Here is a 22,720-nt window from a genome sequence, read left to right on the forward strand (position 1 = left end):
AGTCCTACACTCTGATTCTGTGGGAGTGTTACCAAGGACGTGTCTCAAACTTAGCCTAACAAATTTACAAGTAATAATACTAAAAATCCTGTTTATGATTTGCATGAATCCTTTATAAAATAATACATTTTACTACAAGATTCACAAGTTCATTATTCTAGTTTTAAAAACTGTTTCTACGAGTTGATTTCTTAATCGTTTGGTAAAACTGTTTTCCATGTTAAAAGCATACTAAAAATATAATTATTTTAAAAAAATGATATATTTTGAGCACAAGTTTCCTTGTACTTTTGCTTGTATCCCCCCCTGAAAACATGAAAAACTCGGAAAAACGTAGGGGTATGAACTCACCTCGGGTGATTTGAATGAAGGATCGACACGAAAAGTTGGGTATTCAAGTGAAGCCTTGAACACGATTTGATCCTAATTAACAAGTAATGACACATAAAGGAGTCAAATGATGGTATTTCTGATGGGTTTTAAGCATAAGAACAATCCTATGTGCTCATACAAACCCTAATGCTTGGATCTAGGTTTCTCTATTGTACATGCAATGAATCCAAGACTTACAAACCCTAGATCTATCAAATAAGAACTGAAATAAGGGTTTAGTAATTACCTTTGATTGTTATATAGCAATAACAATCAATCCTTGCTTTGATTGGCTTCAGAAAGCTTACGGCCTTAAGTGTTGCACCTCTAATGGAGTCACAAACACCACTAAGCAACTTGGATGAAGAGGGAGGAGAGTGGATGCACCAAAAACGGCTGGAAACCCTAGAGGAACACTTGTCCACGTTTTTGGGGCATAGGGGTCCTATATATACATGTAGGTTATTAGGGTTTACAACTAGGAAACCCTAATCTGACTGCTTAAGCCCTAAGCAGTCCAATGGACCATTCCAGAAGGCCCTTGGACGATTTCTTTATGGTCCTCCATATAGAATTCGTCCATTGCCATCTAATGGATCCTAAGCCCAACTTTGTAACTATCTTATAATTACAATATCAGTCCCCTTAATTTAATTAATCTCTTTTAGTCACAAAATTAATTCTTAATTAATTCTTGACTAATATTAATTAAACTATATGATTTCTCCTTTAATATATTATTCTTATAATATATTAATAAATCATAATTAAACATTTCTCTCTCCTTAATTCATCCTACATATTGCTATGGTGAAGGCAACCCAAAAGGACCATGCTCATAATCGGGTCAAGTACATACCAAAATAGTTATGGACTTAGACACTAATCCAACAGTCTCCCACTTGGATAAGTCTAATAACTATTATGCGTATGACTTCAGAACCTGATCAGCAATCGTAGCTTCCAAATGCCGCTGTCAACTCTGATCTTATCAGATACGCGTGTCCTTTAGATAAGGGATTATATATTCCTCCATTCTACAAGATATCGTATAGACATGAGACATGGATTGAAATCATTCTCTCATTCTATGTGTCGTTTCCTAATTTCCGATTTATGACGACTGACTAATTGAACAAATCAAATCAGTCCTGGCCCGGCCGAGCACTTTTCTTTGTCATCACTAAATCATCGAGGGGCCCACAGATATCGCTTTTATCCTACCTTGGGTAAAAGGAATGGATAAACTTTGACTCAAATGTTTGCTTGCACCTACTAATCGAATCACACACAACAATAAGTTTTATAACACCAAGTTACTGGTGCGTTTACTTATCATCAATGTGCAACTGATCAGCAAGTAACAACTCACACGTCTTGGTTTCAAGAATATACAATATTATCATCTCACCAATCACTCGTGATAAAACCATGAAGTGATTCAAGTGAGCGTGGGTTTCATCCAATACTTTAATCTTATCAAAGCACTCATGAACTCTGCGGCAAACTTGTGCTATGTCTAAACACTTTAGACAATCTACAGACAGATTCATGACAGTCTTCCTTCATACCTACTTCCAACGTATGACCGACTGTGGAGGTTCGAATAACCTAGTTATTCTGGAAGTCAAAACATGCAAAATGAAACGCAATAATAATATTAATCCTATATGGCCCCAAAACTTTTGAGCGTAAATAAAAACAATTTTATTTAAACACCATATTGATTACTCATTATTCATTGCTTACTGTTTCAGAAAATCAACTTATTACTCGAATTATAACCACAATTGTCCCATGCTCCAAGCATGCACACTTTGGTTTCCTATGGTCCATACTTTATGAAATAGATCACTTGGAAAACTTTTCCAATGAAACTCATTTCACAATCCCTAATCCTTATCATTAGTCTAAGAATACAAGGTTCTTGCCACTATTAGAATATGTTAGATTCTAACATTTTATGCAACGACCCTTTCGTAAAGTCATAGCACAAAAGTCACTAGGACTTGGCTAATGAAATTACTAAGTTCTCTATCAGAAATTGTTACAAAACAATTTTATAGATGTGATGTCTCTCACTCAAAGTACATTCCTTTGAACATCCTTTTGCATAAAAGTTTCTAATTTACATAGATTCTTAATATCCAACTCCCATTAATGGAAACATTTCCATATTTGCCATATGACAACTCATTCTTAATAGAATCCTATCTATTCATAATAATGTCAATATAGTCCATCCAATACTATACTTCCAACTACTCACAAGTGACAAATCCTCAGTGAACCTCAGATCGTCCTTTGATAGTTGTTTAATTATTTTAGTCAAAACCGATTCTAGTTCCTTTTTCCCTCTTAATGCCATAGGCATTTGGAAAATTATAGAATGGTCTAATATTATAGCATATGCAATCGATCCTATACCTGAAGCATATTGGACACGATGCATAATGTCTCACATAAAGACATGATACTTCATCATCCTTCTGCCATAATATTTTATGTGCCCTGTTCCCACAATTCGAACTATGAAGAGGGATGCCGTAATCATAATCGAATTTTGAGAATGCACTATGTATCCTTGACTAAATTTATTAACATTTCTCGATCTAAGCTTTAGAATTTTGAAACGAAGTATAATATTCTCTCCCTTAATTATAGCAAAACAACTTTTCAACCCTTGCAACTTTGCAAAGTGAATCTTTGTTTTCTATAATTAATATTGCTAACTTGCAATACTTACCATAATAATCATGCTCCCACTAACATGATGATTATTTTCTTACCAGCATAACACTTATGCTCCCACTAGCTTTGACATGTATTCAGAAAACAATTGAACTTCCAGAAAACAATGCTTATTGAATTCCTTAAGTTCACATTTCTAATACCTAATGCTTTGATAAGCCTTTATCTAAGCTTTTTAAGCTCATACACCTTTGCCTTAGATAGCTCACATGTGTGTCTAAACAATTCAAAATTTATGTTACTAAGTCCCAAATGTTCAGATCAATTGCCAAATCTCACAATTCGAACTATGAAAAGGGATGCCGTAATCATAATCGAATTTGAGAATACAATTTTCACAATTGCTATCTTCTTAAAATCTCTCTTAGTGAAAGCATTTCCTCACAATCATTTTCATGAAGGAGGAAAACCTAATGACACTTAGATTTTATGATGTATGTGTTCCTATCCATGTGAATTTGTCAAAACGAAAGTTTGTGACAAATCCAGAACCATATGGACTGAACTTGTTCAATCTTGATTTCTTGCCTCATGGTAACATGAATGCCCACCATGTCTTCCAAGCAACTCACCCTTTCGTATCAATGTACTTTCCATTGATCAAGGTGCTTTGTCTTTATGCATTCAAATGAGGACTCATAGAACTCACATGCATAATTAACTCAATTGGAATTGCACAGAAAAAGAGTATGTCATCCACGATAGGCTTTAGACCTCAAGTCGTGTGCTAGTGATGATCAACTAGGTTTACTCTTGATTTGTTCTTGAAACTTTTCAAGACCATTAAGACTCCCACTGACTCCTTGACATATAAGATTCTCTTGTCAAGAAACATTTCTTGACAAACAAATATTCAAGAGTCAGTGTAGCCTTTTGTCAAGTTCAACACTTCACACAATTGCTCCTGGTTGGTCTTTGTCTTATCCAAGACATCACAACTTACCAATTTCAAATGTGCAAGAATAAGAAAACTTTTCCAAATTCCACATTTGTCGAGTGTTATAAACCTACTTAAGACTTGTCACTCATGTCAGAATCTTGACTCTAAGACTTGATATTGGAACGAAGTATGATTGACTTCTTGATTTAACCATTTCTACAATTATCGATTCCTCTTCTTAGACATGCAATTGCACTAAGACTCACTTAGAGGATCAATTGAGATATGGTTCTTAACCATTAAGACTTATCATAAAACATAATAAAAGGTACTCTCCCTTCTTCTTAGAATAGAGAAACTTTTATCTTTCTGCCTGCTTGATTCTTATTATTCGTTCTGCTATTCATTAAAACCTTTCCAATCAACTCAAAATTATACTTAATCTTATAAGTATAATTATATTTACTAAACTTTAGTAAATCATGACGAATATCTTTATCACTCTTGTGGTGGACTTGATCAACGCACAACCTAGTGTGCTTGATCTCCGGGTCCTTCTCTTGACATTTTGTCAAAGAATTAGTCTAATTTCCAAATACGAAGTTTTCTCACTTATCACGCAACCAAGTTCCATGAATCCAAGTTTCTGTCCAACTGAAACTTGGGCGATGAGAATCTTCCCTTATTTGGCAAATTCTCGACATTTCCACAAATAACATAATCAAGAATCAAATCCATTATAGAAATAATTAAACATCAATTTTTTTTCATACACACCATTGCAAGGATAAATAAATAAGACAAAATCAAAATTTATTTTATTGCGGAAAAACTTGTCCTTACAATGTGATTCAACTGAAAAACTATGCTATTACATATTTCTTATCAATCTATCCTAACTCTAGAGTAGCAGCTCAGAAATCTGATCCTCGAGTCCATGCGATCGAAATCCATTTCTTCATGATCAGATTCAGCACGCTTCTGCCTTAAGCTTCCTCTCTTTTCTTTGATCCTGCAAAAACATCAAAATATAATCTTATCACATCATGTATTAAGAATCAAGGAATAGGAACTTATAGAGTTAGTTAATAGATTTTACCTGAAGTAGAGCCATACGTCTTGACTCTCCCATCTCTTAGATCTCTCAGGTAAACAGGGCAGCTTCGTCTCCAATGCCCCTTCTCTTGGCAGTAGAAGCAGATGGACTCTTTTGGAATGGCACAAGGAACTATCTCAGAATTTACCTTTTCTGGATTTCCAATGTCACCATTTCCAATGTCCATTGAAGTTTGGGAGTTTGATTTTCCATACAAATTTGCTTGATCAGCACGCCAAATCATTTCTGATTCTGCAGCTATAAGAAAATAGGTCAAATCAATGAGGGTCACGTCATGGTCCATCATATAGTACTCTCTAATGAACTCACTATATGATTCAGGAAGTGACTGAAGAACCCAGTCAGCAGCCAATATTTCTGAGATATCGACACCCATCATCCTTAACCTTTCAATGTGTGACTTCATCTCTAAGACGTGTGCACACACAGGTTTCCTATCTTCGTGTTTACTTGCCAAAAGGGCTTGAGTGAGCTTGAACTTTTCAAGCCTTTGAACTTGTGGGTTAGGGAGAATAATTGGAGGAGGTGGAGGAAGTGAAGCGTGACTCTCATTTCCTTGATCGTATCGTGGAACGTCATCTTCATTTGGAAAGCTTGTTCCAAGGGACTCGGGAAGACCATTGTAAGATTTAGACATCTACAAAACGGGAGAAAATTCAAGTTAGTTGATAAGAATCATTGATGTAACACCCAAATGAAACATCAAGGCTAGGATCCAACACAACATTCTACAACCTAGAAGAGGGATGCCGTAATCTAGTTGCAGAATATTTGAAGGTAGGTAAATGACGATTTACCAATTTCCACCATGAAAAACGAAAAAGAAAATTAAGTTTTAAATGAATTGAAACTCCTAGATCTTTTGAGATTCATTGAACTTTTCAATGGCATGTTTTATCTCGATTATGCCCTTCTATTTGTGACTGGGATGCCGAGGATCACAAATAAGGTGTGAATAACCATGCGAATGTACTTTGTGCACTCAATGTCATGCTCACCTAATCAATGTGCCGGTTAACCACACATGCTCCATTGATCTATGACAGACATCGAATCACCCTTCGCCACCATTGCCAAACCCAAATTAGCGTGACGGTTAACCACACGCGCTCCACCAACGATTGACAAGGGCACAAAGTGTAATTCCATGGATTAGCATCACTTTCACATTTTATCCTAAAGTAACTAAGATTGGGAATTTGTAAAAGCATTCAGTTACTTTGTACTTCATTATACTTATAATGGAAGGTTTCTGTCCTATCCTACCCGTTCGGCTAACGACCCTCCACTAGTCAAGAGTGTGGTGGGTAAGAGTGGATACCCATTCAATCGCCATTTTATAGGCAATTTCCTTAAACACTCCTTATAGACCAGCTTCGTGAATGAGACCTACTAATGGTAAGACTGACTCTTTGCTCATATTAGACTTTTAATGTTACATATATATAGTATAGGGTGTATTTTACACTTTTAAAATACTAGGTGGTTTTATTAACTTCCTCTTTTAATTAACTTAACAAAACCATGAGGGTGTAATTTGAACTTTTCAAAATACTAGAGTTTTAGAATTTAAATATTACATAATTAAACTATTAATCAGAATTTTAAATTCCAAAACTTGAGGGCATGTTTTGAAACTTTTCAAAACATTAGGGTTTAACTATTTAAATTTCAAAAACAAAACTTTTAAGTTCAAATTTAAACTATAAAACCTAAAAGGAGTGATTTGAAACTATTCAAACTTACTAGGGATCAAATAACAAATAATATAAATCAAACAATTAATTTAGTGATTATCTATATTTGACCTAATCTTATTTTAGTCATTAGATAATTACCAAATAACTTTAAATAATCCATATTTATCAAATAAACAACTAATATTCAAAAGATTTGAAATTATCTATTGTTTTAGCAAGGATAATCATTTAATTAGAATAAAATTCGGGTTTTAACTCTAAAAAACGATTTAGGCATCAAATCCAAGACAAAACAGCAACTAAATCTCGAAATATCCTCTGCCTGACGCACAAACTCGCCGAGTCAGTCCTGAACTCGCCGAGTAGGGCCAACTCGCCGAGTCCAGATACTGACTCGCCGAGTTGAGTCGGGCAGAGGCAAGAAAACGATTTTTTAGCAACCAAAATAGTTAAGCATCACATACAATTGAAACCAATCAAGGCTCTGATACCACTGATGGGTTTTAAGCATAAGAACAATCCTATGTGCTCATACAAACCCTAATGCTTGGATCTAGGTTTCTCTATTGTACATGCAATGAATCCAAGACTTACAAACCCTAGATCTATCAAATAAGAACTGAAATAAGGGTTTAGTAATTACCTTTGATTGTTATATAGCAATAATAATCAATCCTTGCTTTGATTGGCTTCAGAAAGCTTAGTGCCTCAAGTGTTGCACCTCTAATGGAGTCACAAACACCACTAAGCAACTTGGATGAAGAGGGAGGAGAGTGGATGCACCAAAAACGGCTGGAAACCCTAGAGGAACACTTGTCCACGTTTTTGGGGCATAGGGGTCCTATATATACATGTAGGCTATTAGGGTTTACAACTAGGAAACCCTAATCCGACTGCTTAAACCCTAAGCAGTCCAATGGACCATTCCAGAAGGCCCTTGGACGATTTCTTTATGGTCCTCCATATAGAATTCGTCCATTGCCATCTAATGGATCCTAAGCCCAACTTTGTAACTATCTTATAATTACAATATCAGTCCCCTTAATTTAATTAATCTCATTTAGTCACAAAATTAATTCTTAATTAATTCTTGACTAATATTAATTAAACTATATGATTTCTCCTTTAATATATTATTCTTATAATATATTAATAAATCATAATTAAACCTTTCTCTCTCCTTAATTCATCCTACATATTGCTATGGTGAAGGCAACCCAAAAGGACCATGCTCATAATCGGGTCAAGTACATACCAAAACAGTTATGGACTTAGACACTAATCCAACAATTTCACCACTAGATGTGATGGAGAACCACTCTAGGAACTTGGGACTACTTGCACTAAATGTTAGGACCTTAAAGGATTGCATTAGGTGAGTGTGTGGCCACCTTTAAGGTGTGAGCGGCCATGGGTGTGCGGCCGTACACTCATAATGGAAGGTGTTCTTGGGGTGTTTCAAGGTCCATACTTGCAATCCATAAAGTGTTCTAGGTCTATACTCGATTATTGTGCAAGTTAAGGGTCCTAGAGGTGGGTTTGTGGTCCTAGGGTGTGCGTGTGGTCGCACATGGGAGTGTGCTGCCGCACAAGGGTGTGTGCGGCCGTACACAGGTGTGTGCGGTCGTACACCCCACACAAAGATGTCCAAAACGTCAAATCTAGGGTGTAGCAAGGCTAGGTTCATGTCCAACTTGAATATGGAAGTCCAACTATCACTTTGGAGGGTCTTTTAGGAGTGTGCGGCCAACCTTATGAAGGTGTGCGGCAGCACTCCTTCAAGAGGTGAAGAACATGATGAAATTTGATGAATCAAGGCTTAGATGGAGTGGGTCTTCAAGTATAACAAGCTAAGGGATGGATTACTCACGTTTTTGAAGCCTTGGGAGGGTTTGCGTTTGAAGAAGCTTGAGAGAGAGAGAGAGGTGTGTGCGGTTGAGGAGAGGGGAAATGAAGTGGAAATGAGCCTCCTCTATATATAGATAATGGGTGTGCGGCCACACACTCATGTGTGCGGCCATACACTCGGGTGTACGGCCACACACTCATGTGTGCGGCGATACACTCGGGTGTGCGGCCATACACTCGGGTGTGCGGCCACACACTCATGTGTGCTGCCATACACTCGGGTGTGCGGCCACACACTCATGTGTGCGGCCATACACTCGGGTGTGCGGCCACACACTCATGTGTGTGGCCACACACTCCTTTTGATGGAGTGTTTGGCCTTTTTGCAACCCTAAATCTTAAGCCGACCCATCCCTAATTCAAACTTTGGTTGTACTCAAGGCTTTAAATGTTTAAATGAGCCCTTAATCAGTGTTAGGAGTTAAATGGAACGAGTTTAACTTAGATTAAATGACTAGATGTACCAGGTAGGAGGTTCGGGTTGTCACAGCCTAAATCTCGAAAATTTGGCAGCCCTATATGAGCACAATTGCTCTCGGTTTTCATAGCCAAAAGAAGAAGAAGAATCATGCTAGAACTCACTTCTAACATTCCATACTCCCCCTTATATATAAAGACCAAAAGGCAAGAAGAAACCATAAAGCAAAAGCATGAGACATGTTTCTTACAAGCATGGTAGAATTGATTAAACAATTTAAAAGAAGACCATGCTTGGTATTCTCTCAATTTTCGAGAAAAGCAAGGCACAAAGAAGACAAAAGTTGTCTCATGGCTAGTTGTTATATATTTATATATACATACATGTTATCTTTATAAAAATTCAATCTTATTTATAAATAATTCTCAACATATATATCTATATAACTAATCATATATAAATATATTATTTTATATAAAACTACCTTTTATATAAATTGTAACTAGTTTGTTAAGATATAAATATGAATATATAAATATCTTCTTTTATATAAAACTACATTCTATATAAATTGAACTAGTTTATTAAGATATAAATATAACTTATAAATAATCATACTTTATGACATATTTCATAAGTTGTTATTTCTCCCATAAATTTTATTTCCACAAATAATAAATTTCCAATTAGTAAAATATTATTTCCATGAAATAATAATTTTCTAATTAAATACAAGTGTTGATATATTTATTAATAATCAAATTATACTAATAAATAATCAAATGATGGTAACTTGGTATAAGGTGTGTCTCTATATGATCATATATTATTAGCAATATCATTCTATAATGACTCTTGGGCATAATAGATCTTTCAATAAGGATGTTTTTTGAACAGTTCAACAAATTTAATGGGAAAAAATGAACAAAAAAACTCAATGACTAAATGTATACAAATAAAAAAAAATATATTTTACTATTTTAAGTCATTATCCCAACTTTTAACTCTGAATGTCCATACTCCATATAGTAAAGGGTTAATCTAAAAAAAGCCCTTATATTTTGTGTTTTTCTAGATTAAAACCTCAAATTTATTTTTTGTCCGAAAAAGATCTTTTATTTATTATTTTTTTTTCAAAAAAGCTCTCAACATTGTATTTTTAGTTTTAGAAAAAAATCCTCAACCTTCTACATGCTTTCAAATAAACCCTCAACCTTTTAGATTTTCTCGAAAAAACCCTCATATTTTACAATTTATTTTGAAAAAAAATGACTAAAAGGGTTAGATCGGAAAAAATGAAAAAATACAAGGTCCTTTTTAGGCAAATTTTTTTAAGGTTTAATCCAAACAAAACACAAAATATAGTCTTTTTTGAGATTACTCTATAGTAAAAGCTTTCTTTCGGTAAATAAAAAAACCAAGTTTCCGGCACACTTGTTCTTAGATTGACAAAAAAATACAATTATCTTACGAAATTGGTTTGATTCTACTTGTTTGAACACTAGTTATTATATCTTTTAACTTATGTACCAAAAAACAATGTGTATTGGATCGAACCATTTGCATTTAATAAGTGTATCCACTTCAATTTTAATTTAACAACCGAACCCAAAAAATAGGTATAAGAATATATATTGCATAATAAGATCCATACAAACCAACAAAATATACATATAATTTACATAATATCCTCCATCTCGAAACTCCAAAACATGATTCCAAGACATTAAACCTTGCTTTATTTTTGCTTCAAATATATCACACACTTCTTACTACATTACTAAACATTCGTGATAAACCTTATCTTCACCATAAACCCTTAACCTTGGTATGCTGTAGCACTTGGTCTCGGCTCAAACTCTTCGTCAAATGTCCTTTTACCTTTAATACTTGCAGTGTCAACATAAACTGAGGCACTTGGTCTCGGTTCAAACTCTTTATCAAACACCTTACCTTTTACACTTGCACCGTTTTCATAAACCGAAAGGTTTGGTATTGGCTCAAAATCTTCAACAAATGTCTTCTTACTTTTTAAACCAACACTGTTATCATAAATCAAGATATCAGGCCTTGGTTCCAAGTCCTCATTGGAGGACTTTCTTTGGTGGCAGTCACTTCTCTTTGTGGCATCAGGTGACACCAAAGAACCTCCTCGAACATGCAAGTCTTGTTGATATTCTTCAGGATTTGGCCTAGCATAGACAGTGACCGTGATCTGCTTAAAGAACATTTGAAAAGCTATTGGTTAGCATAACAAAACTAAATTAAAAAACACGGACATTGTAATGGTGCATCATATATAGATTTATAACATTAGACAACAAATTTTTTTCTACCATGACGAGAAAAAAGTGAGCCAAGAAAGAAAGATGTGACTCCATGTTTCGAATACAAGTATCTCTGGAGGGGTTGGCATATGCAATGAATGATACCTCGTATTTATATAGTTAAATTGAGATTGAGATGTTTATCATACAAAAAAAACATAAAATCTAAAATTGTCGTCCTTTAATAATATATTATTTTTTCTCAACTATTGTATTATATCCATACAATTTCTAGTTTAGATAAGGTTTACAAATCATTGTGAATTACTTAACAATTATTTATGATTGACAAAATTTCATAATTGGTCCCTGTGGTTTGTAAAATATCTTATTTTGAGGACTTTCAAGGAAAACGTCACCCCACTGGTCCCTATGGTTTGCAAAATTACATGAAAGGTCCTCCTGCCGTTAAATCTAACTTTTCTTTAATGAAAAAGACTATTTTGCCTTTGTACCAAATTTGCAATATAGCACAAACCTCAAGGACCATTTGTGTAATTTTGTAAATTTGAATTATATATATATATATATATATATATATATATATATATATATATATATATATATATAAATTTTGTATATATGTATATATATAATTTCAACAATTTGATAACTTATTTATTTATTTATTCTTTTGACATTTTGTTTTCTATTTTTGTTTTATAATTTTAGTTATTTATGGTTTTTTAATGTTTTTATTTATTTTGATTCAAGTAAATAAACTTGAATTCGATAATCCATATCGAAACCGTTTTTTTCTTATTTGTGAAATGAAGCGTTAATGTTTTCTTTTTAAATTTTTTTACGTTGTTACGGTTCATGTTTTTTTCATGCGTTGATCGATGTCGTTGTATCAATAAAAAATAACCTAAAAAACCACTAGATAGCTAGGGTAAGTAAGGGTCGAATCCACGAGGAGTTCGTGGTTAAACCTTTTGTTAAAATAGTCAAATGTAAAAAACTAATACTTGCAATTGGTTGTTAAAACAAATACTATGAATGAGAAAACAAGGTACTCCAGGTTCAGTTGTCAGACAGTTTAGATTCACGCACTTTCTTCCATAAAATCATAGTTCAATTACTTAGATGTAATTGGGGTTTATTATCTTGCAACACATAATTTTGGGTACACAATATGTTCATTCAACTAGTTGTCTTACTCCCTACGTCTACTTGGATTAGGAACAATTAGTGAATTAGCAATAAAGTGTCTTGCAACTACCTATTACAATATTAATATTTAATATCACAAGTTGGAATAACACACGTGGATTCAACCAATTGTGTTTGTTCCTAAACTACTTGAACTTGGAACAATCAGTGAATTGACAATGTACTATATTAACTATGAAATCACACAAATTCATATAACCCAATTTCAATCATTATGTAACACCTCGTTTATTAAATAAATAAATAAAATAAATTAATGAATGAATAGTAACCCCAAATCAATAATTATATAGCAAAGTGTTGGTTTCGAGGGTAAATTGGCATAATTTAGAAGTTAGGGGTTAAAAGTGTAAGTTCTGGATTGGTTGTGTAAATATTTATGAAGGTAGGGACTACTTGGTAAATTATTGGGACTTAAGATGGATAGATTATGGGAATCAAGGGCTAAATGGTAAATTTCGGACCCAATTTGTAGAGAGTTTTGAAGGCTGGGGTTAAAAGGGTAACATATGGACTTTACTTGAGAATAATTTGTAGATGAGGGGTTGTTTTGTAACTTTTGGACTTAAATTGAAAAGGTTTTGGAATGTTGAGGGTTGTATGGTAATTGTTGGATTAGTGTCTAAGCATGTAACCATATTTGGTAAGTACTTGACCCGGTTGTGCATGGTCCTTTTGGGTTGCCTTCACCAAAGCAATTTGACTGGAGAAATAATAGAGAAAGAGGTTATTATGGTTTATTAATATATTATAAGAATAATATATTAAAATAGAAATCATATTTATTTAGTTGACATTGGTCAAGAATTAATTAAAAATTAATTTTGTGATTAAAAGAAGTTAACTAAACTAGGGGGGCTGAACTGTAATTATGTGATAGTTGCGGAGTAGGGCAAAGGATGCCCTATGGGATAGGGTGGACGAATTCAAGGGGATAAGGCCCTAGAATTCGTCCATGATAAGGCTTCTGGACTTATCTTATGGGCTGCTTGGTGGCCAAGCAACCAGATAAGGATAAGGACTGAAACCCTAATCCCTACACCTATATAAGGACCCCTTGGCTTAGGAAAATCGGCCACTTGATCCTAGAAGTTCCTAGAGCCGATTTTCTACCTCTCCCCTCTCTCTTTCTCTCTCTCTCTCTCTCTTGCCTCTCCATTTGCTCTTGGTGTTTGTGAGCCATTAGAGGTACTACACTTGTGGTACTTGCTTTCAAAGACAAGAAGATTCAAGATACAAGTTGTTATTACAACATAACAACAAGAGGTATGTAATCCATTCTCCTTTATGAATTTCGAAATTACTAGGATCATGCTAGGGTTCTTCATGTGTTCATAATGTTGTATAACTAATAGTGAAAACATAGATCTATATCTAGGGTTGCATGCACACATAGGATTGTTTGTCTAAAACCCATCAGTGGTATCAGAGCATTTGGTTTTTTGTTTTCAATTAGCATTATACAAATGTATGAATTCGACACTTTAGGGTTTATGGCCAATAAACCCTAGGAGGCATGATTTTCGAAATTAGGGTTCTTGAACTCTGAATTTCGAAATTTGATAAGGGTTTCCCAAACCCTTTCCTTAGCTCCCAAGATTTCAAATTCTAGGGTTTGCAAACCCTAGGGTTTCGATTTTGGCCTCCTCCCCAAGATAAGATCCCTAAATTTTAGGGATTAGGATAATGCCATATCTTGTGATTATCTTTTAATTGTTTAAATATGGTAATTAAAGATTTTGAATTATCTCATCCCATATTTTCGATTTTTTAGGGTATTTAAGGGATTAGGTTAAATTAATTGTTTAATATAATAAGATAATCCTTCAAGATTTAATAATTCAAATTAATATTTTAATTTTGGGATAATTATTAAATCAAAGTTTTAAACTAAAGTTTTAATGTTTAAAATTTTAAATTAAAAGGTTTTAAATTTTAGAAATTTTAAACTTGATTAAAACCCTAGTATTTTAAAATGTTTAAAATACACCCTATACTATTATAATATTACAAGATTAATATGTATATACGTATAACTTAAAATGCTAGTCTCACCGTTAGTAGGCCTCATTCACGAAGCCGATCTATAAGGGGGTATAAGGTTATGGCCTATAAAATGGCCGTTTAATGGGTGTCCACTCTCACCCACCGCTTCCTTGATTGGTGGAGGGTCGTTAGCCGAACGGGTAGGATAGGGCAAACCTTTCCTCATTAAAAGTGTAATGAATTATAAAAGTAACTAAATGATTTTACAACAATTCCCAATCTTAGTTACCTTAGGAAAAGTGAATTGGTGCAATTCCATGAAATTATACTTTGCACCCTTGCTAAGACGTTAGTGGAGTGCGTGTGGTTAACCGGCACACTAATTGGACTCGAAGCATAGGTGGCAAAGGGTGACTCATTGTTTGTCATAGTTCGATGGAGCGTGTGTGGCTAACCGGCACATCGAATAGGTAACTGTAACAATGAGGGCACCATGTACATTTGCATGGTTATTCACACCTGCTTTGTGATCCTCGGCATCCCAGTCACAAACTAGAGGGGCACATCGAGATTTAAACACGCCATTGAAAAGTTCAATGAATCTCAAAGGAATCTAGGAGTTTTCAATACATTTAAAACTTAATCTCTTTTTCGTTTTTCATGGTGGAGAATTAGTGAATCGTCATTCACTTACCTTCAAATTATTTACTTGTTAGATTACGGCATCCCTCTTCTAATTTGTAAATAATGTTGTGTTGGGTTTTGAGCATTCTAACACTCCTAAGTGTACATGCAACCCTAAATACTTTGGATCTATGTTTTCTCTATTATACATGAAAATATGAATATTCCAAGGTATTATCCTAACTAGCATACATAACATTGATTCATATGGAATAATACAAGTTAGAAGACATACCTTTTGATGTAGCTTGATTCCATGGAGCTTAAGAGCCTAGTGCCTCAAGTGTGACACCTTAAATGGTTCACACAACATCAAATACACTTAGAATAACTTGAGAGAAATGAGACACTTCATAAAATCGGCTAGCCCTCACCATTCCTTCATAATGGCCGATTTTTGGGAAGAACAAGATGCTTATATAGTGTGTCACAATTAGGGTTACACCATGTAAACCCTAATCATCATGGCCTTTCATTTCCATGATCCATGGGTACAAAAACACCATGGAGCATCCTATGGGTTTTAGCCCAACTTGATAATCCATGGAGCATTAGCCCACTATACAAGTATGAATGATTTACACAATCAACCCATATATTTAATTAGACTCCTTTAGATCACTTAGTTAATTCCAAATTAATTATTGATCAATACTAATTAAATAATCTTATTAATATATTAGAACTTATAATATATTAATAAACCTTAAGTGTTATTTCTCTCATTTTAGTCTATCCAAATGCATGATGCCATGCAACCCAAATGGACCATGCCAATCGGGTCAAGTACATACCAAATATAGTTATGGACTTAGACACTAATCCAACAGTCTCCCACTTGTATAAGTCGAAAACTATTATTGTGTATGACTTCAAAACCCAACTAGCAATTATAGCTCTTAAAAGTTGATGCCGTCGAACTCTGAACAAATCAATGACGCGTCCATCAGATAAGGGATCATATATTCCTCCATTCTAGATATCATATGGACTGAGACATGGATTAAAATCATTCTCTCTGTCCATTTGTGGTTTCCCGATTTCCGATTTATGATGACCGACTAATTGAACAAATCAAATCAGTCCTGGCTTGGCCAAGCATTTCGGGGTGTCATCACTAAATCATCGAGGGGCCCACATATATCGCTTTTATCCCTTTAAGGGTAAAAGGAATGGATAAACTTCGACTCATATGCTTGTTCTACTACTTGTTGAATCATACACAAAGACACGTTTTATAACACCGAGTTACCAAATACGTTTTCGTGCAATCAATGTATAACCAACTCATAGGCAACAAGTCATATCTCACGGTTTGAAGAATATACGATATTATCGTCTCATGGTCACTCGTGATAAAATCCATGAAGTGATTCCAATGAGCGTGGGTTGAATCCAATACTCAGAACTTATGAGCACTCATGAATGTTGTAGCAACTCTTGCTATGTCCACTACCTTGGACATCTACAAACCAGCTTCATGACAGTCTTGATTCATATCTACTTCCAACATATGACCGACTGTGGATGGTTTGAATAACTTAGTCATCCAGGAAGAACGACCTTGTAACGACGTAAATTTTCAAAACAATTTTTTCATTTTAATTCACATAATTCTCATAATGTATTTCATAAAAAATCTCTTTATTTAAATTTACAACTCGAAACTTCATAATTGCTCGGTTAAAATCTAGGATCCTCAAAAACGTAACTCTCTCACTGGTATGTACAATCAAGCCGGTGCCTTCCCGCGATCCTGAGAACAACCTGAAACACATAACACATAACACAGTAAGCACGAAGCTTAGTGAGTTCCCCAAAATACCACATACAACAATTCGCCACTCGAGGCTATACTCTGTACGACCCTCTGGTCACTGTGTCTCAGCGGAACCCTCCAGTCCCGTAGCTCGTTGGACCCTTAGGTATGGTCTAGCTCGTTGGACCCTCTGGTCCGGTCTGGTAGAGCCTTTCGGCCTCATAAATCGTTGGACCTTCCGGTCCGGTCTGGTTGAGCCTTCCGGTCTCGCAAGTCGTTGGACCTTCTGGTCTGGTCTAAATAACTCATAGCATAATATCACATAGACAAGATGCTCAAGCAAGCACATAAGACCTTCCGGTCACATATAAATACCACTCTAGGTAACGTATAGTGAGAAGACTCATCTCGACTAGCAGGTAACCGACAAGCACTCGGAAATCTTGGACTAGCCTCCGCCTAACACATAAGACAAGCATTTCAATCATTATCCGCTTTATTACTCATTTACTCCTTAAGTCCTCTTTTCCCCTTTCTTACCCTCGGGATGGGTAAAATTCTATTTTACCCCTCCTTGGCCCTTCCTGCCTCTTATTGACCCACCCAGGAAGTCAACAGAAAACCAGACTGAGTCAACAGTCAAGGTTGACCTGACTCGCCGAGTGCACACCTGTGACTCGCCGAGTCCACTCGTATTCTCCACGTTCATCCTAGGGTTCACTTAGCTCACTGAGTTGACTCCCAACTCGATGAGTTAACACTGGGTCCAGGCTACTAGGTCACACCTGCTACGACTCATCGATTCATCTCATGTACTCGGCGAGTTGGCTCCATCGGATTTCTCATTCAACCACCTGAGGTCAGATCTGTAACTCTAACTCGTAGATCTGACCTCCTAATACCCAAAAGTCACATAAAGGTCCGATCTTGATGTCTATGCATAACATATTTTGCTCTATATGCCATTTAGACTCCATTAAAGCTTCCTAACTTCAAAACCTCATGTTTTCACAACAATGGCTTCCTACTTTCTGACTCTCTGGATCATACAAGATCCAGATCTATGGCATACTCAGAAGAGGGGGGTTTGATGCACCCAAAACCCCACCAAAAGTGATATGAGCCCTAATTTCTCATACTCAAAGGATCTATTCAATAAAACAGGAAAGGTAAGGGCTTCATACATTGATATGAAGCTGAAGATGGGGATGAAATAGATCCACAAGCTCTCTTCTTTATCCTTGCAACACCCTTGATCTTCTTCCCAAGGAATGACCTCCAATGAGTCCCTTTCCCTCTCGTGCTCACCAATGACTCTAGGGTTTCTCTCATGTGACGAATGACACTGATGGGAGGTGTCAAGGAGGCTATAAGTGCCTTGAAATAGGCCCAGGCCCGAGAGAATTAGGGTTTCTGCCCACAGCGCTGACTCGGCGAGTCATCTCTCTGACTCGTCGAGTCCATTCATTAACCACGTCACCAAGTCGCGACCCTACTCGACGAGTTGAGGCAGCAACTCGTCGAGTCCCTCCAAAATCCTTGAATTAAATACTCGAAACAATATACCTGGTAAACCGGATGTTATAATTCTCCCCCACTTGAATTATATTTTGCCCTCGAAATCGCTCCTTAACCACACATAGATTGAATCCAATAACGCGAAAGACACTACCGAAAGGATCTCATACCACACCGATATCTTTTCCCATGGACACCTGAACCCACACAGAAATTCCCAAGTCCGGAACAATACTAACCCTTCTGCCGCTAAGATGCCCCCTTCTGACCTTCTCAGAATCTGGAAACTCTAGTGGCCTGGCCCGCCGCCAGACCGCCCACTCAAGCTATCACCATGATATTCGCTCCTCGATATCAAACCCTGATAGCTCACTGCTCCTCTAATTCTCACCAGACAAAATCCAACAATCGGCTACCGATCACTCACCCAAACGTACCAAACGATCCGAATCGCCCCAAGAAACGAAAGGGTTCACATCCCACCAGGGGCTCATCCACTGAACTACTATCAAACCCATCCAAACTATAAACTTTCAACACCCTGTTCTCCGACACAAGAACAAAATGATCATGCTCGGTCAGAAGTCCTCAACACGTCTCGCCGTCTTCCTTCTCACAACAACTACCTCAGTCCATCGTGACACACAAGTCATGAAGTTATCTTTACTCCAAACGAACACTACAATCCCAACTGAAGATCGACTCAACCCCGACCTCTGTCGTCTACTTCTCATAGTTCCATGCATCTCGCGGTACCTCCCGTACCCGAGTACTGACCTACTCAGGTCTAAGACATCAGATGACAAACAATACCCCTCAACATGGAACTCATTTCTGAATCCAAAATCTTATCTCGCCTACCTGACGCACTACCAGAGCCAAACTCAAACTTGAGAGTTTGGTATGTCCCAGGGTTGGAACCACTCATCCCAATGAACCACTCAACTCATGACTCATGACCCGCAACTCATGCGTACCTCACTTATCCACTTCCCTATGGTTGCGACAACCACTACTCAATTCAGATTATAACGATTCCCGACAAATATAGAGACCCCAGTCTCGCCCCTGGTTTGACCACCAGGCTCCCAACAACTCAAATATTAGGGCTACCCAAGCCTAAAACTCTTCTGCGTCATGCTCTAATCAGAGGGTACTTCATCACAACACTCTCTCGCTAACTAGTGAGTACTACGGCTCCCCCTAGCATCACAACAACCTCTCACTGGCTAGTGAGTACTACGGCTCCCCATAGAATCACAACAACCTCTCACTGACTAGTGAGTACCACGGCTCCCCGCAGCATCAGAACAACCTCTCACTGACTGGTGTGTACTACGGCTCCCCATAGCATCACAACAACCTCTCACTGACTAGTGAGTACTACGGCTCCCCGTAGCATCACAACAACCTCTCACTGACTAGTGAGTACTACGGCTCCCCGTAGCATCACAACACCCTACTGCGTCCACTAACTCATGCTCCGCGGACCAACATAGATAGGTACTTACACTTATCCAAATTCTGCATCACAATTCCTGACGACAACCGTCACGACCAAACCCCTTTTCTCACTGCTATCCATTTTCCTCACTTGCTGCCATTAGCCGAAGGGCTCCCACTGGAACCATAGATACTTGATACACCACTTTCCGTCTCAAACTCAAGACCCAAAATAATCCGAAATTCAAGGCATTAAACTCGGATACCTCGGTACACCATCACAGAACCTCACGATGTCTTGCCTCAGCCACTGATCTCCTACTTACGACATCATACTCTGATACGCAACTCATCCCTGCAGAATTCCTTTCACCACTGATCGTCTTGTCACACAACACGAGATCTCGGAATATTCCAATTCTCAACTTGAAACGCAAAGAAATGGTCACTGACCCATAAAATGTTGACGACAATCCGAAACTCCCTCCTATAATGCTCAGAACTCATACAAGAATACCCATAAAGACCCGGAAGTTGGTTTCCTAATCAACTTCTACCCTTCCCAATTGCATATACCAGCCCATACATTGCACCAGAAATTCTCAACCGCCGAACTATCCTTACGAGCCAACCCCCCTTGAATTCACCATTATAACCTTGAAAAATTCCTGACCACCACAAGGTCTCCGATCAACAGCCACCTGCCGTTGAGACACTCATCCTTTCCTGAGCACGCACAACATGCATTACCTTGCTCTGCACCTCGCCTCGACCACCAATAACCCTGGTCTCATGAATCCGTTCCGCAGGTCTCTATATCCAGTTCTCCAACCGTTCTTGAACAAATCTCTGATCCCTTCAATAAAATACCCGGTTCTCCCCCACTTAGGGTTCGACCCAACACCGATTGGCGCATTAACAATCTATCCCACAGACCGTTTCTACCAGTAACATCGCACCTACCCTTGGAAGGTGCTGCGCAATGCTCGATGATCTCCCCGCTAGAGATCAAGCAACTCCACAGGTGTCACCGAACTCAGGCAACTCTACCCTACGCGGGCATCTAGCTACTCTCTCAGTAGGTTCCTCTAATGCTCATCTAGGTGTCTCTCCTAGATTACTCCTCTACTCGAAACTCTATCTCTATAATATTCCTGCTGGATACTCTTACTCAACACTTACTCGGAAGCACATCACATATAACAGCAGCTCCTAGGCTAAGGCATCACAAATCAGGCCACTCTAGTCCTAAAATATGAAATACCTAGCCTATCCTCTAGCATGCAGAATATCACAAAATATCTCAAAGCACAAATAGGGTATTTTGGGAAATCACCGTTCGGGCTCTGGCTGATTGTACACACTGCTCCTTCTCGTATTCTCTTAGAAACTCTTGCTCATTTTAGAAAAATCATTTCCTTGAAAATTTTTCTCAAATCCTCAGTTTGAGTCCAGATTTACCCGAAGGTGCATTCGAATCCCTCAAACCAAGGCTCTGATACCAACTTGTAATGACGAAAATTTTCAAAACAAAATTTTCATTTTAATTCACATAATTCTCATAATGTATTTCACAAAAAATCTCTTTATTTAAATTTACAACTCGAAACTTCATAATTGCTCGGTTAAAATCCAGGATCCTCAAAAACGTAACTCTCTCACTAGTGTGTACAATCAAGCCGGTGCCTTCCCGCGATCTTGAGAACAACCTGAAACACATAACACATAACATGGTAAGCACGAAGCTTAGTGGGTTCCCCAAAATACCACATACAACAATTCGCTACTCGAGGCTATACTCTGTATGACCCTCTGGTCACTGTGTCTCAGCGGAACCCTCCAGTCCCATAGCTCGTTGGACCCTTAGGTCCGGTCTAGCTCGTTGGACCCTATGGTTCGGTCTGGTAGAGCCTTCCGGCCTCATAAATCGTTGGACCTTCCGGTCCGGTCTGGTTGAGCCTTCCGGCCTCGCAAGTCGTTGGACCTTCCGGTCTGGTCTAAATAACTCATAGCATAATATCACATAGACAAGATGCACAAGCAAGCACATAAGACCTTCCGGTCAAACATAAATACCACTATAGGTAACGTATAGTGAGAAGACTTACCTCGACTAGCAGGTAACCGACAAGCACTCGAAAATCTTGGACTAGCCTCCGCCTAACACATAAGACAAGCATCTCAATCATTATCCGCTTTATTACTCATTTACGCCTTAAGTCCTCTTTTCCCCTTTCTTACCCTCGAGATGGGTAAAATTCTATTTTACCCCTCCTTGGCCCTTCCTGCCTCTTATTGACCCACCCAGGAAGTCAACAGAAAACCAGACTGAGTTGACTCCCAACTCGATGAGTTAACACTGGGTCCAGGCTACTAGGTCACACCCGGTAGGACTCGTCGAGTCATCCCATGTACTCAGCGAGTTGGCTCCATCGGATTTCTCATTAAACCACCTGAGGTCAGATATGTAACTCTAACTCATAGATCTGACCTCTTAATACCCAAATGTCACATAAAGGTCCGATCTTGATGCCCATGCATAACATATTTTGCTCTATATGCCATTTAGACTCCATTAAAGCTTCCTAACTTTAAAACCTCATGTTTGCACAACAATGGCTTCCTACTTTCTGACTCTCTGGATCATACAAGATCCAGATCTATGACATACTCAGAAGAGGGGG

The sequence above is a fragment of the Lactuca virosa genome, chromosome 7 (genome assembly GCF_052849685.1).
Source record: "Lactuca virosa cultivar CGN04683 chromosome 7, Lactuca_virosa_CGN04683_v6, whole genome shotgun sequence".
In the NCBI taxonomy this organism is placed as follows: Eukaryota; Viridiplantae; Streptophyta; class Magnoliopsida; order Asterales; family Asteraceae; genus Lactuca; species Lactuca virosa.